General features: G+C 40.3%; 1 protein-coding gene across 4 annotated transcripts in view; it reads right to left on the bottom strand.

Annotated features, from left to right (window-relative positions):
• The window catches only part of NRP1 (neuropilin 1), a 145959-nt gene that overhangs the window by 94610 nt on the left and 33587 nt on the right, over positions 1–17762 (bottom strand). The gene's annotated exons all lie outside the window — the stretch shown is intronic.

Here is a 17762-nt window from a genome sequence, read left to right as displayed (position 1 = left end):
GGCAGATAGAAAGGAAGAAGGAATTTACATACATTCATCTGGAGGAATACTATGCAGCTATTAAAAAGAATGTTCAACAAAAGTTTCTTATAACAAAGGAAAAATGCTCAAGATAAATAAGTGAAAAATCAGAACATAAAACTCTATACACAAGATATCCTCTATTTTTATTTGTATGAAATAAAAGAACAGGAAGGAAATATGCGAGGTGTTAAATGTTTATCTCTGGGTGGTGAGATTATTTCTCTACTATTATTATTATTTTTGTATCTTTCAAAATTTTTATAATGAACAAGTGTTCCTTTGTCATCAGATAAAAGTTATTTTGAAAAGCGTTAATATCCATGCATAAAGTCTCAGATCAACACCTTGTGACGCAGCTAAGAACTCTATGTTTATTGGTCAGAAAACAGTATCTTCCATGATGCTTTATTTGGAAATAAAGGCTTTGCCTTTTGTTTTTAAAACAACAGGATCAATGAAACTCCCTGTATTTGGTGGGGCGGGGGTGGGGGGGGTGCAGTACTAGAAAGTGAAAATGAATCAGATTGGATTTCATACTTTCTGAGATGCTGGCAGTAATACTTTTTCACTGTCGTGCATTTATGTGGATTTGCATGACGTTTTAGACTGTTGACATTGTCTGCATTTTTTTCCACTTGGAGGTGGCTGCCTGTGAGACATTGGAGTAGCAGGTTAGGATTTGAGCAGCATTTCTGTTGCCCCACCATCAAGTTCCTTCACTGATCTTATCACCCGAACTCAGGTTCCAGCTATGAGGAGACTAAGGGTCTACTGAGCTTTGAGATAAGCACAAGTGCCAGGGTGCACATGTGACCGCCGGTTGGCCTGGTCTATGCCACGGAGCCATGAAGAGCCAGGAGCTAAAAGACCAGGCAGCTTTGCTCAGTGGCTGCTGCATATGCTTCGGCCAAACCATCTCTCCAGTAACCTACTCCACTGATGGTAAATGGTATATCAAACATCTCACTTCTCTTGAATCAAAAAATTGCTACAAACACTGTCTTTTGCTCAGCGTCATTGTCCTCCTCAAAGGCCTACACAGCGTTACTCTCGTCACTTGTCCATAGGTCTCCAGATCATTCTCCTCCAGGGAGGTCCAATGCCACAGAATCCACCTGACACCGTTCCTGTGTGGCTCCTTTGATTAAAGCTCAATAAAGATTTCCATATGCATCAAAGTCAGACAGCCCCTTCTCGAATAATCAGAGTACAATGAAACTCACAAAGCTTGATCTCACATGTTAACATTTTCATTTTTAAGCTTTTGTAATACCTCAGGGCCATAATAAGGAACATCAATAGTTTTATTGCATCCATAGAAAATGGATGATTAATAGGTTAGGTAATAGTATAACAATATGTATAAAAGTGAACAGTCCCAGGAAATGAGGTTATTACAAAAGTGAAGAAGGAAAATCTTTAAGGAAAAACTTTTACTGGAGTAAAAAGAAATATTAAATGGTTTTCACTGCAGTAATACAAAGGGCTAATCAAAGGAGTTAGATGGAGAAGACTCTTGAGAGTCCCTTGGACTGCAAAGGAGATCCAACCAGTCCATCCTAAAGATCAGTCCTGGGTGTTCGTTGGAAGGACTGATGTTGAAGCTGAGACTCCAATACTTTTGGTCACCTGATGCGAAGAGCTGACTCATTTGAAAAGACCCTGATGCTGGGAAAGATTGAGGGCAGGAGGAGAAGGGGACGACAGAGGATGAGGTGGTTGGGTGGCACCATCGACTCAATGGACATGAGTTTGGGTAGACTCCAGGAGTTGGTGATGGACAGGGAGGTCTGGCATGCTGCAGCTCATGGGGTCGTCAAGAGTCGGAGATGACTGCGTGACTGAACTGAACTGAATCAAAGAGAGGGGGTCATGGCTTGTTAAGACCAACTAGAAAAAGAGAAATTGTGATAATAAACATTCCACAGGTAGCAGACAGCTTCCTGCTGCTGTGTAATGAGTCACTCCAGACACAGGGGCCTAAAACAGCACACATTCATTAGCTCAGGTCAAAGGCTTCCCAGGTGGTGCTAATGGTAAAGAACCTGCCTGTCAATGCAGGAGATGCCGGAGACAAGGGTTCTATCCCTGGGTTGGGAAGATCACCGAGAGGAAGGCATGGGAACTCACTCCAGGATTCTTGCCTGGAGAATCCCAGGGACAGAGGAGCCTGGTGGGCTATGGTCCATGAGGTCACAAAGAGTCAGAGATGACTGAAGCTACTTAGCATGCAGGCACAAACTGGCCTGGCTAGGGTTTCCATCAGTGTATCATAAGACAGAAGTCACGTGTCCACAGGGCTACATTCTCATCTGAGTTCTGCGTCTTCATTACAGTTCATACTGCTGAGGCAGTTTCCTGCAGTTAGGGAACTGCAGTCCCTATCTCCTTGCTCGGTGCCAGCTGGGGGCTGCTCTCAGATCCCAGGGGCAACCCGCCTTCCTTGCCACACAGCTCTCTCCAGCTGCAAATCCAGCAACAGAGACTTTCCCTCACACTGGATTCTTCCTATGCTTCAAAACCCCTCAAGAAAAGCTGGGTCCTTAGTGAGCATTTACCTGATTAGGCCAGGCCCACCCAGGATAACCTCCCTTTCTCAAGGTCACCTGATCTGGCAACATAATTAAATTTGCAGAATCCCTGGACAGCAGTACCTAGATTATCAGATGACTGAGTAACTAGAAGCTGTGTGTAACCAGGCTTGAGGATTCTGCCTACTACCCAGACCCAGCTCTGGATGGACACATGAAGCTTGGAAGCTGCAGTACAAACTCAGGCAGTGGGGATGGTCCATGTACATCCCCTCAAAGGGTAAAGGCTAGTAGGATCCAGGGTAAGACAAAGGGGAGGGGTGGGGAACTGCAACAAGGGTGGAAGCTAAAGTCTCAAAAAGGACAATAGGGCAGAGGTACCACCTGGCGGTTTTCAGGTCACACTGGCTGTTGGTTTGGGAGCCCTGAGCCCACGGTCCTCAATTGCAGAAAGGAAAGCAGGTTTCTGGAGTGAGCCATGTGCTTCTGATTGAAGCAAAAGCAGGCACTGCAAAATTGTCCAACACATATGTCTAGAGACAGAAGAGTGATAATAGCTTAATCCAAAAATAAATATATAAAAGAACTCAAGACATGGTGTAAAAGAATGGTCAAAATATATATAATTTTAACAGAAAATGTTTGGAGTTTGAATTTCTCATTTCTGTGGGATCTCACTTTATAATTAAGATTTATTGGCATAGAAGATTAAAAAAAATGCTTCACATGGGAAAATATCTCTATGGTTAAACTCAGATTATGAAATCCAAAGATGTATTTCAAATGGAAGATCAAGGACGCCTCCCTTAAAACAACTCCGAGGTAATGGAGTCGTCCAGTGTCAAACTTGCAAAGTTCAGTATTTATAGAAAAATTCACATGCCTTTAATTACAATAAATTCGGTTCCCAAGTAAAATGGTGCCATCTGGAAGATATTAACATCATTTACAACTTGTTCGCCTCCCTATTTCATAGAAAATTTTTACTTCTTGCCAACTTTCCACTGTTCTCAGGGTGAAAAAAAAAAAAAAGGAATTAACTTTCATGGATTGTCTCAAGATGGGTTTATATAGCTAGTCAAGTCATCAAAAAGTGACAAGAGGGGGCGTCTTGGACACATTTACTTCCTTCTTATTTACTTTAAATCCTGAAGTTTTGGGTTTTGTTTGTTTGTTTTAAATGAAGCCTGTTCTCTCCTCTCTGCTCCTCTTCTCTCAGCCTTCTCACAGGGACAAAGTGGAGAGAGAGTTGGGGTGTTAAAAAGCAGGGTTCTGGGACTTCTCTGGTGGTCCAGCGGTGAAGAATCTGCCTGCCAATGCAGGGGACACAGGTTCGATCCCTGCTTCAGGAAGCCTCCACATTGCTGCTGGGCAACTAAGCCCGTGTGCCAAGCTGCTGAGCCTGAGCTCCAGAGCCCGCGTGCTGCAACAAGAGAAGCCACTGCAATGGGAAGCCCGTCCGCCACCACTAGACAGTAGACTGACCGCCGAAGCTAGAGAAAGCCCGTGTGCAGCCATGAAGACCTAGCACAGGGGAAAAAAAAAAATCCAAACAACAGAAAACCACAACTGGGTTCTGGTGTGGGCTCTGAGCTTCAGGACTCACTCCTGCACCTTTAATCTATTAAGACGTGCCCCATCTTTGACCTCCCACAAAGTCTCAGAGGGAACCTTGGGGAAGGAGGTGCTACCTGCCTGGCCATCCATCAAGTTAGCCAAACTGGGGTGACTGTGACCCAAGTCCTCACACTCTTGTCACTGATTCGCGGAGTGTCACTTACTGACATCTGTAAGCCTCAGTTGCTCACCTGCAAAAATGGACATAATAATCAACTTGCAACGATGAGAGGGAGGACTCAGTGAAATAATACATGCTGATGTCCGCTTCCAAATGAGGCTGGAATGCAGGAGGAGCAAAGAGAAAAATGCACAGAAAACCAAGTGGCGCACAGCTTGGTTTTTCAAATCGTGTATAGTATGCAGTTCAAGACAGGCTGTAGTCTAGGTAGTGTAGAAGCTTGGCTACTGCTCTGAATATCTCCCTGGGGGAATCTATCAGTCAGAAGATGGCTAACTCTCAGAAGATGACATAACCTAACACTCGGAGAATTACTATTTGGAATGACAATAGGCCTTGCCCCAGTTGTTGTTATTACTATTCAGTCTCTAAGTTGTGTCCAATTCTTTGAGACCCCATAGACTGCAGCATGCCAGGCTCCTCTGTTGCTCGTTATCTCCTGGCATTTGCTCAAATTCGTGTCCAGTGAGTCAGTGATGCCATCTAACCACCACATGCTCTGCCATCCCAATTAAAGCCATAGTCAATAACGGGTTAAAGAAGCTAATTTATATATATTACAATAGCTTTTTTTTTTTTTTTAAAAAGAAATCACTAAATCCATTAAGTGTTTCCATTGATGTACCCAACTGATTTAATGATCTGCAATTGGATTAGTGCTGTGAATTTGCTCAAAAAGCCCCCTTTATTGGTATGGTGGAGACACATCAGGGGGCAACTTCCAGTTCTAGAAAAGCAGCGACTCTGCCTTAAGGTCTAGCAAGATCGTAATCTGCAAGTTTCCTTTTTAAATCTTTGGAAAAAGAAATAAAGCCACAATTCTGTTTTAGACGATAGGACCTAGTGTGTTAATTTTAAGAGTTAAAAAAAAACAAAACCCTCCTGATTCATTAGTAATTATTCAGTGGGGATCCAGGTCGTTTGCTAATCAGAGCTGCAGGAGTCAAAGTTGGCAAATATTCATTTTTTTAAAGGCTTTTTTTTCTCTTTCTTTGCAGTAATCACAATAGAACCTTTTCAGCATAAGGTAGGTGAGATTATTCTGGAGTGGAGAAGACCCTGACTCTGTAACAATTGCCCATTTTTTTCTAAAAAAGTGGAAACCAAACGATGCTGAATAAAAAAATAGGTTCAATGAAAGACAGGCGTTTCTTCCTTTTAGATATACTGGTGGTAAAAGAAAGGTTGAACTGAGTTTTAGGATGGGTAGTTGGCACCAACCCAAGTAAAAATGGTGCTATTCTGTTCAGTAGACCCTTAAGGTTTACTTAAGGGTACAAACCCCTGAGCTAACCACAGCCAAGAAACATGAAACTTTTAGATACGGGCCCAATGGATTTATTTTGCTAGAATGAAATGCACAGCAGAAAAATAGATCATGTTGTAGACAGAGTTTCCTTAATCCCTCATATTTATTGAAAGCAGCATTTTGTTTGCTGTAAGTCATTCTTAGCATCCAAAGCTTTTGTGCTTAGGGTGTTGGCTCTTTTTCAAATTTCTCATTATTAAAAATTCTATCAAGTCAAAATCAGGTGTTTTAACTGCAGATGACTGGTTACTAGTAGTCTTAATAACAAACCTAGGATATATTCTGTAACCACAAGTCAATCTGTGATACAGGGAATAATTTTTATAAGAGAAGTCTATTGTGGACATAAAATACTTCAAATGTCACTGAGGGTTTCTGTGTTAAAACATACAAACTGGCTACAAACCAAAATATGCAGAGAACACTGGTTATTGGCCTAAATATTAGTTTACACAATTTTTTTCTTATCACTGATTTGCTTTACAGACTGAATAATTAATTGGTGTAAAGCAAGCTTTTAACTATCTCTGAGTTATGAACAAGTACACAGAGACAGGAGAGGATTTTAATGACCTAAGTGGCCTCAAGATTTATACGGACCTTGAGGAGTAATTGTGTGTTTAGAAGAAAGGCAAGCAGTGGCCATAAACTTTACGGGTAGCCGAAGAGAAGAAGCTCCATCTTGCTAAGTTTAACCATATGACCACATAAAGGGTCAGCTCACAGAAATGGCTCTGTGGTTGCAGCCTGGATTTAACCCAAGCAGGAGATCATATGGCCCTCATCTTACCATCTCAAATACTCCCCAGCCCCCAAATATCTTTATGGTAAGCTTAACAGAAAGGAAAAGGGAATATGGTCAAGCTAGGTAAAATAAAACATCGCATAAAGGGAGCATTTCCAAACACAAGATTCTCTTAAGCACGGCACAAGCTAGAGAATGGTAGAAAATGTTCCCCTTGATAATACTAAAGACTCAGCTGTAAAAACAAGGCAGGTAAGCAAAGAAAGAAGCCTGTCCTCCACCTTTCTTCCTCTAATTAATTGTTTCAAAAGGAAAGGAGTTTTTTTTTCCCCACTGAAAACCAGAATACATAAAATGATTTAACTTCTTATTCCGTAAACAGCCTAATTTCTTTGAATGCTCTTAATGTAAAGGGCTAAAATTCACAGCTCTATCTATGAATAAAAGTTTATTAAGAGAACTGATAGCGTACAGTTACAGGGAGAAATAGGAATAAGGCAGTTTTCCAGCATTTTAGTTCTTGATTTTGGGGCAAATACATGCTCACTTACAAATACACAATAAAACAAATGCTTTGAGAATCTTTTTAGGGAAAATGTTCAAAACATGGCAGTTCTTGAAGCTGTTATATTCTTTTAAAAATACCCTGTATTTCAGGGACTTCCCTAGAAGTCCAGTAGTTAAGAATCCCTACTTTCACTGCAGGGGCAGAGGTTCAATCCCTGGTTGGGTAGCTAACAGCCCATATTACACAAAGTGGGCCATAAAAAAAATAAAAATAAAGACTGAACAACAACAACAAAATCAACAAATGAACAGGAAAATCAAAGTTAAAAAAATACCTCATATTTCAGATGTTTCATTAATTCTGATGGCTTTTTCCTCTTATAATATAGCAAATTACCCATATCATATCATTATTATTCTCATCATTTTGCAATCTGTTGTTTCCTCTTTAAAAAAAAAAAAAAAGTAGAAAGCAGAAATCATAGCAAACTGGTCCCAAATGTGTCCCTCAGAATACCAGTCTTATGAAATGCTTCATGAAAAAAAATGTTTTTCCCCCAAATCACTCGGGAATGCTGCACGTCACTAGGCTCCTTTTGTGAATCTCCACAATTTGTGTCTGTATAAAGGCTCTGAGAAGTCCCATGAGCATGAAATGTTGATTTAACTTGGTTTAACCCAACATATACCAATCTCATTGATCATAAGACCCTTTTATTATACAGGTGGAACGAGTGTTGAAAAGAAAGTATTTTCTACATGTAATTTTGAAAAGTCACTTACCTTGCACTAGCCACAGGTCATATATTAGTGAAAAAAAAAAAGAATCCAGGGAGAGAATCAACTTTGTAAATGATGACATAAATTTGAGAAGATGGAGATAAATTTGGCAGCTTAATTCCTTCTCCTATTCTGCCTTATATGTTAGAAGTTTAATTTGAATTAGTGATTTGAGAAACTGTTTTAGCAACTGTTTCAGGCTAAAGAAACACGGAGCTGATATGTAAGACCGTGTCTATACTTGGTAAAAAGGGGCTGAATCACAGGGCATGGCTGCCTGCAATGTCTGGCTCTAAGCACAGGAATCAGGAATACACTTCTTTGACTACCTAGCTGATGTTAAGGTGAATACCATGAATAGGACTGGCTTCCGTGATGGCTCAGAGGTAAAGAATCTGCCTGCAATGTAGGAGGCCTGGGTTTGATCCCTGGGTCGGGAAGATCCCCTGGAGAAAGGAATGGCCACTCACTCCAGTATTCTTGCTTGGGGAATTCCACCCTGGGGTTGCAAAGAGTCAGACATGGCTGAGCAGCTAACACACATATGAATGGAACTACCAAGAGTTTACCATGGGAAGAGATCTAAGGGATAAGGAACCAATATCATATTTTATAGATGAGAAAATTGAAGCCCAGAACACTGAAGGATCTGGATATTTCAAATCTAGTTAGTAGAAGAACCAGAACTTTCTACTGTGTTACGGTGAAAGACAAATCCTTGCATCTCACTTTTTAAGAGATGATGAAAAAGATTACTATGATCATCAAGGTCTAATTCTAATTTGAGATTTCCATGAAGGGACTGCGCAGCTTTGTTCAAAAACCGACAGGAAGAGGAAACGCACAGAGTCCAGACAGGGAGTTTAGCCCATCTTTAGTGCCTGGCGAGGCTCCACAGTCTTCCTGACTTTGCCTCAGATCCGTTCCCTCGATAAATGTTTCTTCAGTACTTAATGTGGTTTCCACTCTTTGATCCTAAAGACCACATTTAGTTCCTCTTACACGTGACAGCCTTGCAGCTCTCTGAGCATAACCATCACACCCCTTGACTCTAACTTTGTTGGTATTGTAAGAAGAGAAAAATTTAAAGAATTAATTACCTAGATTGACACACCAAAAAAACAAGACACAGATAAGTGTGGCAATCACTTCTCTAATGACTCGAAGGCTGCCGAGATATTATTTTAGCATACCAGGGATGCTGAGCACCTTGAAAGCGTGTATCTATTTGAAAGGCTCTATAACTGAATTTTGGGGACCTGGGGTGCTGTCTGTGTCATGAAGGGCAGGATGGAAGAAGGGCTAGACGTCTATTGTCCTCTGTTTCCAGAACCTTCTCTGCCTTTCCACTCCCTCTAGTCCACATGCTCCAGCCTCTGCCCTTCTTATTGGTTTTGGACGAGGCTATCAAGAGTTAGGGGGTCTTGTCCTGTAAATAAAAAACCAGCCCTGGGGAGCAAGAATCTGGTGTGGAGGACAAGGAAGGGCTGACCTAGGAACCCCCTGTGGATGGAATCAGAGGGCAAAGGGATGCCTGGATGTCAAGTTAACACAAGCATTTCCCACATCGACTTTTGAGGGTTGGCTTTCTGATGCTAAAAAAAAAAAAACATTTAATTTATTCTGCTGAGTTTTCTTTTACAAACTAAATATGCCAGCCCCAAACTCCAAATTCTGGACAGAGAACATCCCTATTTTTGTAACTGTTAACTTTCTATGCTGAATTTTCTCTTACTGCCTCCCTCTTCAAAATAGTATGTAATTTCATGCCAACCTATAGTCCCTTTAACATCTCTGTGTGTGTGTGATATAGTAAGACTATTACTGTATTGTAAAAATGTCGCTAATCCGGGACATTTTCCTTAATGACTCAGATTATTCTCCTTCCCTGACAGAAACAAAATACCCATTTTCACTAATTAAGCACACACGCAGCCTTCATAATATTTTAAACCTTAAAGTAGGCTTTTGTAAATTTGGAAGTCAAATGTCCTCTCTATCACTGACTTACTACTGAATTTCTCCCTAATTATTCACTGATGAATGCACACTCAGAAACACAGGTTAAAAACAGTTCAAATGCTACTGAAGCAGAAGTAATGTTGGGCTTGGCAGTCTTGAAATATAATAACTTCAACTTGAAGTTTCTCTAATTTTTCTTCTTTAAAATCCAGTGTCTTCAAACATATTTTCCCCTTAATGGGTGACAGACATGTCAAACATAGGCTGGGTAAATGTCTGATAAGTAACAATATTGATCTCTTCAATGGAAATTTTCCATACAAATAGTAGGAGACCATTAGCAAAAGCTTTTATTTTTACTCCCATTAGGCTTTAAAATTAAGAAGAAAAGTATTCTTAACATGCATGAAATATATATATTTACTTATATTATATATATATATAATTTTGGTGGAAAAACTAATAGCTTACATTTATATATGAGCTTATAATAGCTTATAATTATATATACAAAAGTTTTGGTGAAAAAAGTAGTAATAGCTTATAATTATGTATATAAAATTTGGGGTGAAAAAAGTAGTAATAGCTTATATATGTGTAGCCCTCTTTTCTGAAAGGCTGAGAAGGCTTTTAAAATGCTTGTCCTTGTGGTACAGGCTTGAAAAGTGAGCCAGGAGAATCCTGTGACATGTCCTTATTGTCAATGAGTCTACATCACTCCTAGACCAGCCGGCTGATTTTGTCAAACCACTGGTTTCACAGGAGATTCACTGCCGAATTCACTAGTGAATTGACTGAAATAACTCCTGAGTGGTTCACCCAGAGTCACACTGAGCAACCAGAAGGGAGTCCAGAGTCTGAGTGGGGGTCCAGGCAGCAAGTTCAGGGGCAAGAGGGGAACCAATAGCATGATGGTGTAGGGGAGCTAAAAGAAACAGAAGTTGTACCAGGAGAAGATAATCTGAGGACATCTCTACAGCAGCATGTCTTCCTCAGCCTCCAGACCATGCTCTCTCTATTTCACAGCTGCAATGTTATCTCAGGGAGAGGGCAAGCCCAGACTTTACTGGGGCTACAAACAAAACACTGCATTTCCTTCTTGCTCTAAACTGGACTTTTAAAAAACAGTATCTAAACCTGGTTTAGATATCACTTTGCTGACAAAGGTTCATATAGTCAAAGCCATAGTTAAAGCCATGGCTTTTCCAGCAGTCATGGAAGGATGTGAGAGTTGGACCATAAAGAAGACTGAGCGCTGAAGAATTGATGCTTTGGAACTGTGGTGCTGGAGAAGACTCTTGAGAGTCCCTTGGACTGCAAAGAGATCAAACCAGTCAATCCTAAAGGAAATCAATCCTGAGTATTCATTGGAAGGACTGATGTTGAAGTTAAAAATTCAATACTTTGGCCACCTGATACAAAGAGCCGACTCATTGGAAAAGACCCTGATGTTGGAAAAGATGAAGGGCAGGAGGAGAAGGGGCCAACAGAAGATGAGATGGTTGGATGGCATCATCAACTCAATGGACATGAGTTTGAGCAAACTCTGGGAGATAGTGAAGGACAGGGAAGCCTGGTGTGCTGCAGTCCATGGGGTTGCAAAGAGTCGGACACGATTTAGCGACTGAACAACAACAAAATCTAGTTAATATGACCTTTGATAATGGTCTTTAAAAAGTTAAAAGATATGATATGAGTCCTAGTAGATAAATGGCAGAGTAAAAACGAGATTAGTAAGGGTGACTTGGAGGTCAAATGCAAGTCCAGGTACCAGCTGCAGGGTTTTCATTTTAAGGTACAAATTGAAGAGCTTTGCCCTGGCTAGTTCCAGGGTCTCTACTATGTCTCTTAGTGTTAGCTTTTTTTTAAAGATGTGGAACATTTTTAAAGTCTTTACTGAATTTGTTAACAATATTGCTTCTTTTTTTTTTTTTTTTTTTTTTTTATGTTTTGGATTTTTGGCCCTGAGGCATGTGGGATCTTAGTTAGCCTGATCAGGGATCGAACCCATGATCCCTGTCTTAGAAGGTGTATTCTTGACCACTGTACTGCCAGGGGAATTCCAAGTGTTAGCTCTTTGAAAGTCAGGCACAACTGCCCTGATGTCCCCCATCTAAGGATGACTGCACAGAATTATTCTGGCATCTCTTCCTTAGGAGTTTCCCTTTTCCTTTTTCTGCCAATCCAAACTCCATTCTTTCAAAGCCCAACTCAGGGTTCACCCGTTCTGTGAAGTTTTTCTTAGACTCAATTGCCCGTAAACGTTTCCTCCCCTTGAATTTATGGAGCCCCGAGTTAGTACAGACCGAGTAATTACAGATTTGCTCAATGTTGAGCTACAATTATTTTTTTAGGTGTTACCATGCCTTATTCATTTCTCTGATAAGATTATACTTCTTGTAGGTAGAAAATAATGTCGCTCTATCTATCTTGGATTTTTCTGAGAGTCAGAAACAAAAACAGTTTCCTTGGAAATAACACATTGGGAAACTGAACAAACAAGAAAAAGCTAGAACAAACATGGCATAACCTTTATTTTGTACTCCTACATTGACATCATTGATAATAAACACAATCTACATTGTTTAGTAAATAGTTTTAAAAGAAAACACCTTACACTTCTGAAAAGTTTTTCGACAAACCACGTCAATCGCTTTTGGGAAAATTCAAGGAACTGTGTTCTGCTTTTGTTCCAATTACATTAAACCTTATTCAAACAACCATCATGACAACCATCTCTCTTTGGAAGAAAGCATCAAATACTTAGGGGCATAGCCTCAGCTAGACGTTCTGGGACCTAGAAGCCCAACTCCTATTAGTGATAATAAGTATTACATCTATAAATCCCTAGATGCTTATGTCAAGTCTACTTGTTTCGGTTTCCACAGGTGGAATGATGGTTCTAATGAGGTCCATGTCCTCAAGATTTCTACTTAGAAAAATACCATGTTTAGACTTCATCTTTTCTGCCATCCCTAGTCATGTTATGGATAATGGTGACATTTATGCACTTTGAACTGTATGTTAAGAGGCTGTAATTCACTCCCTTTTAAAGAAATTTGCTCCACATAAAGTCTCCAATCCCCTGGACATTAGTATATGTTAGAAACGCATACAAATGCTGAGTTTTGCCTAATGAAGCTGTTCATTATTTTCTCTCCATTATGTTCCCTCCTGTATCACCACTGTCTTCTGCTTCCTTCAGTCAAGGGACAAGCATCGCAAGGTTTCATAGGCTTTATTTTTATACTCATCTTTGCAGCGCATGACACACAATTCATTCTACTTTCTGTAGCACCTGAACACAAAAATTTACTCATTTGTATTTAAGGTCAATATCTACGGAAGCATTTTCCACTATTCCTTTTCATCATTTGAATTTCAAATTCTTGTCCTCAAACGCATTTCACCCCTCTTGAAATCCAGAGCCTAAGGGGAATTGTGCACCCTGTTCTGGTTATCTCTGTTATTCAACTTAGAGATGTAAATTACAGGTTTTGTTCTTGCATTTCTCCTTTTTAGACTCAGACTTGCATTAAAATGTAATATAGGGCCAGCAGGCACTTTGTCAGTGAGCATATATGTAATGCCAAGTGGAATATGTCTATATGCACATATATTAGTGTATGCACAAATACAGAACAATCTTATCTAAGAAGATTAGTTTACAAATAAAAAGATTCCAAATCTGCTAGTTTACACAGAACATTACCATTTGGAGTTAATTTTGTGTGCTTGCTTCCCTTACCAAGAGGTTTTCTTATTCGTGGGAGCCACTGAGGCAGTCGGAGATGACAGGAGGCGGACGGGTTACCCCAAACCCCAGGACTGGCAAATGATTAACTCTAGTGGGCAGGTAGGTGATTAGCCCGAGTCCCAGGGTCACAACCTTGCCTGTCAGTAACTTGCACCCAAACTCCTTCAGGAAAAGTAAGGGAACTTGAACATTCCATTTTTTAAACCAAAGTTGGTGTAGTTGCAACAGACTCTGAATTCTGTGCACGCATTCTCGGTGGAGTCCGATTTCCAGTTTTTGTTAAATTAGTTTCATATCAGTCAATACTTGTTTAAAAACATGTCATAAGTCTCTGTGGCTTGTGCATGCTTCAATTACCTCTGATTATTACATCAAGATTCACAAATGAGATACCACAGTCACTCCTATTTACTGCAAAATGCTATTGAAACAAACTGAAATTCAATTTCAGAACAGATTGCAATAACCCATCAAAACAGAGCAAGTGGGGGAGGTCAGGCCCCGGAGGTGTGCCCAGCCATTGTTAAACCAAGACGGCGTCTCACCTAATCATTTAAACATGGTCTTGTGGCCTGACATTTTTAATGCTTTCTTGATCTCTTTCTTCTGGCTCTGTGTGTGCTTTGCCACCGTGGGGTGCAGCGTATGGTGGGTTATGGATTAAATACCCAGTCCTCTTATGCCAATAGCACTTTTAGGAGGGGACAAATGATTGGGTCCTTTTATAAATAGTCACGCTGCAGGTGTCTGCAGAAAGCAACATTTATTCCGTGCTCTTAAAAACTGCCTGCTTTTTAGATATAAACTGATCTATAAAACTGCAAAGTTCACATTTTCAGTTATTATCTGGGCAATAATAAAGTCTCAGGCTCCTTGGTAAGCTGATGGGACACTTTTGTCGGCCCACATTAAGATCCCAGGCTTAACGAATGCAATCTGGTTCTAAAAATTAATTTCACTTACATAATCTCTCTCATAAGCAGCCTACGGTTTGCATTTACTTTTGTGACTCAATGCATTTGTATTAAACTGGATGGTTAAGAATTTTACGCCCCAGCCAGCTCTGACCCTGCAGAACAGAAACACACACATATTCTGCCATCATCGGTTGCTTCAGGGCAAGAAAAAAAGAAAGCCACTGTAATTTGGAGACAAGACTTTTCCAGACAACTGCGAACAACAGCAACCACAGCGAGTCACTGAACAGAAAGAAGTGTGTTGTGGAGACCTGGAGAGCAGTGAGAAATTAGTGGGAACACAGAGAGTGGACCAAATACGCAGTTTCCAAAAGAGATAACGTCAACAAGAATGCTAGAAAAAACTCAAAGAATCTGCAAATTCATTGGCCATGAACATTTAAAACATGTTTACAAAATGTTTCCTGGAAGCAGAGAATTACTGAAATGGGGATACAACTGAGAAGGTTTGTACATTTTAATAAAGACAGTTATGTACAGTAAGTCTGAAGTTTAAATGAACTGGTTCCATTTCTTTATGTTAAAAACAGGAATGGAGATGCAGAGAAGTTGAATTTCCAAGATCACAGCATTAGTTTTAGTGTCAAAAGACTCAAGTCTTCTGTCTTAAAAATGGATAAACAACAAGGACCTAACTATAGCAGGGGGAACTCTGTCAAATGTTACGTTGCAGCCTGGATGGGAGGAGAGTTTGGCGGAAAATGGATACATGTATATGAATGGCTGAGTCTCTTTGCTGTCCACTGAAGTGATCACAACACTGTTAATCAACTATACTTCAATATAAAATTAAAAGTTTAAAAAAAAAAAAAACTCAAGTCTTCTGACACCTTATCTAGTACTTTTCCCACAGACGTAACAAACATGTTTTCCCACTTCTGTTGGTTAAGAATGCAAACCTTCTCTACGGATTTTCTTCTTTCCTAATTTTTCATGAAAGACAGAATCCTACCAACTCTTGGTCTTCGACCTTTTGGTTTCTCTAGCATAATCCTGAAGAATAAACAAAGTGATTTTAAGAATCTTCACTCAAACAACATACATTTTCAAGGGCTCTGATGGACTGGGTTAATCCTTAACTACAAATAAGGTCAAGCAGAAAGCAGGTTTTCTATCTCTGTGCCACTCTGCTGACATTCACACGGAACCTCCAGAGTCAAGTGTCTGAACATTTTGGTGAGAATCAAAACATCGAAGGGCTTAGAAAGGTTTGAGGTTCATTAACAGCCTAATCCAGTTTAGGCAGGTGAGCAGATTTGTTCCTGTTCGAAGGAAGAAAGTCCACAGCTTCCCTGGCACAGACATAGAAAACTTGCTTTCTGCTTAATCTTATTTGTAGTTAAGGATTAACCCAGTCCATCAGAGCCCTTGAAAATGTACATTGTTTGAGCGAAGATTCTTAAAATCACTTTGCTTATTGTTTAGGAATATGCCAGAGAAAGCAAAAGGTCAACAAGCAAGAGTTGGTAGGATTCTGTTTTTCATAACCCAGTCCTATATTCCATAACACTAACTTTTTTAAAGCAAATTTTATGAGACAATTCCAATCTGTCTTATTTTATTTTCATACCATTTCTTCTCCTGTTTTTCCAATTTATTTAAATGCACATATGCACATATACTTAAATAACATAAGCTATTTTTATCCCAGAATACTTAAGTTCTCTTTTCTTTTCAGACAAGATAAGAAATGCTTATAAAATACTAGCTTTCACACAGTAATCAGGACAGGGACTTTCTCCAGCCTTTTCCTTTCCTGGTATGTTTTTGGTCCAGTAAACTTAAATTGGAACATCTTTAGTTGATATCTTGGCATCCAGTGCAAAGGAAAACAGAAACAAAGTGCTTCCTTAGAATTTTACAACCTGTTTGCGCTGTTACTTCTTTACAATGGTGAGGTATATTTAACCACACACAATTCATTTCATTGTGTTAGAAACAAAGACAACTATCATGAACCAGAATTACAGAAGGGAATTTGGAGGGCATCTTTTCTGACCCCTAAATGTTTTGAATAAGAAAGCAGAGACCCTAGTAAGTGATGTGGACCACAGGTCACACGACCAGCAGTTGTAGCAGTTTGTGCTTAATTCTGGATTCTCTCTTGCAAAACCAGTACGTCTATTAAAATACATTCTGTCAGCATTCGGCAAAGGGAAGAAAACAGAAAACACATCCGTTATCTTTGAAAGAAGAATGCTGGACATCTACTAATAGCACACACACGCACACACGCGAGCATGCACACGCACGCGTGCACTTAATGCTGCTTCAGTAAAACCCATTTCTAGTAATTATGCCAAGAGACACAATGGGCCAGAAGAGTAAGTAGTTGAAAGTTAATGAGGAAGAAAAGAAGTAATATACCCTTCTTGGATTGATAAAATCCTAACGGGTTCACGCTATATACATGAACCTGGGAGTAAACTATCATCTGTTTCATCTCTAAGCAATAATAATAACATTAAATAAGTACTCTTTCCTCAGTGTCATAGCTATTCATCCACTAAGCTGCCCAGAGCAGGCAACTGTGATGGGTATGGCTTTGACCAAGAAAACAGGAGGGCAGAGTTGTAAGTCAAACTCTGTTGCTGAATAGCTGGGTAATGCTGGGTGAGTCACCTGACCTCTCTGGGCCTTTGTTTTCTCATCTGCACCCAAAGGGCTTTGCCCTGGAAGATCTCCAAGGCCCTTTCCATCACCAACACACCCCGATTCAAAACAGTCATGCGGTGCTCTGGTTCCATCATAGCCACTGGTCATGGCCCAGAGCCTCTGACTTGCTCTGACACCATCTCTAATATGTCAGATGTGGGCAGTGGATCTCAGACTGGTCATTCTTCAAGCGTCAAGAGAGTTATAAAAGAATTTAGAAATGGTAGGTTTTCATTTTGATGATTATCTTTTAAAAAAGCACAAGCCAAACATATCCTCAATCGCCACCATATAAGGAATACTGCCGTGTGTTTTTGCAGGCACATGAGAGTTTGTGTTTATGATTCAGTGCATGCCAAGCGCAGCCACAGGAAAGCTCCCTGTGTGGACAAAGACACAGTGAAGGGAGAGTGACTCATCTCATGAAAACTCAGGAGTAACAGAGCTGAACTCTAAAAAAACCAGGATCCACAGTGCCTCTGGGTTTCCCTGGTGCCTCAGTAAAAAAAATGCAGGAGATACAGGTTTAATCCCTGTGTCGGGAAGATCCCCTGGAGAAGGAAATGGCAACCCACTCGAGTATTCTTCCCTGTAGAATTCCATGGACAGAAGAGCCTGGCGGGCTACAGTCCATGGGGTCGCAGAGAGTTGGACATGACTGAGGGATTGACGCATACTATGGTGCCTCTCATTGGGAAATCAATAAGCCACAGTTAA

The sequence above is a fragment of the Muntiacus reevesi genome, chromosome 2 (genome assembly GCF_963930625.1).
Source record: "Muntiacus reevesi chromosome 2, mMunRee1.1, whole genome shotgun sequence".
In the NCBI taxonomy this organism is placed as follows: Eukaryota; Metazoa; Chordata; class Mammalia; order Artiodactyla; family Cervidae; genus Muntiacus; species Muntiacus reevesi.
The sequence above is the reverse complement of the archived record's forward strand: the minus strand, read 5'-3'. Positions and strand labels throughout refer to the sequence as shown.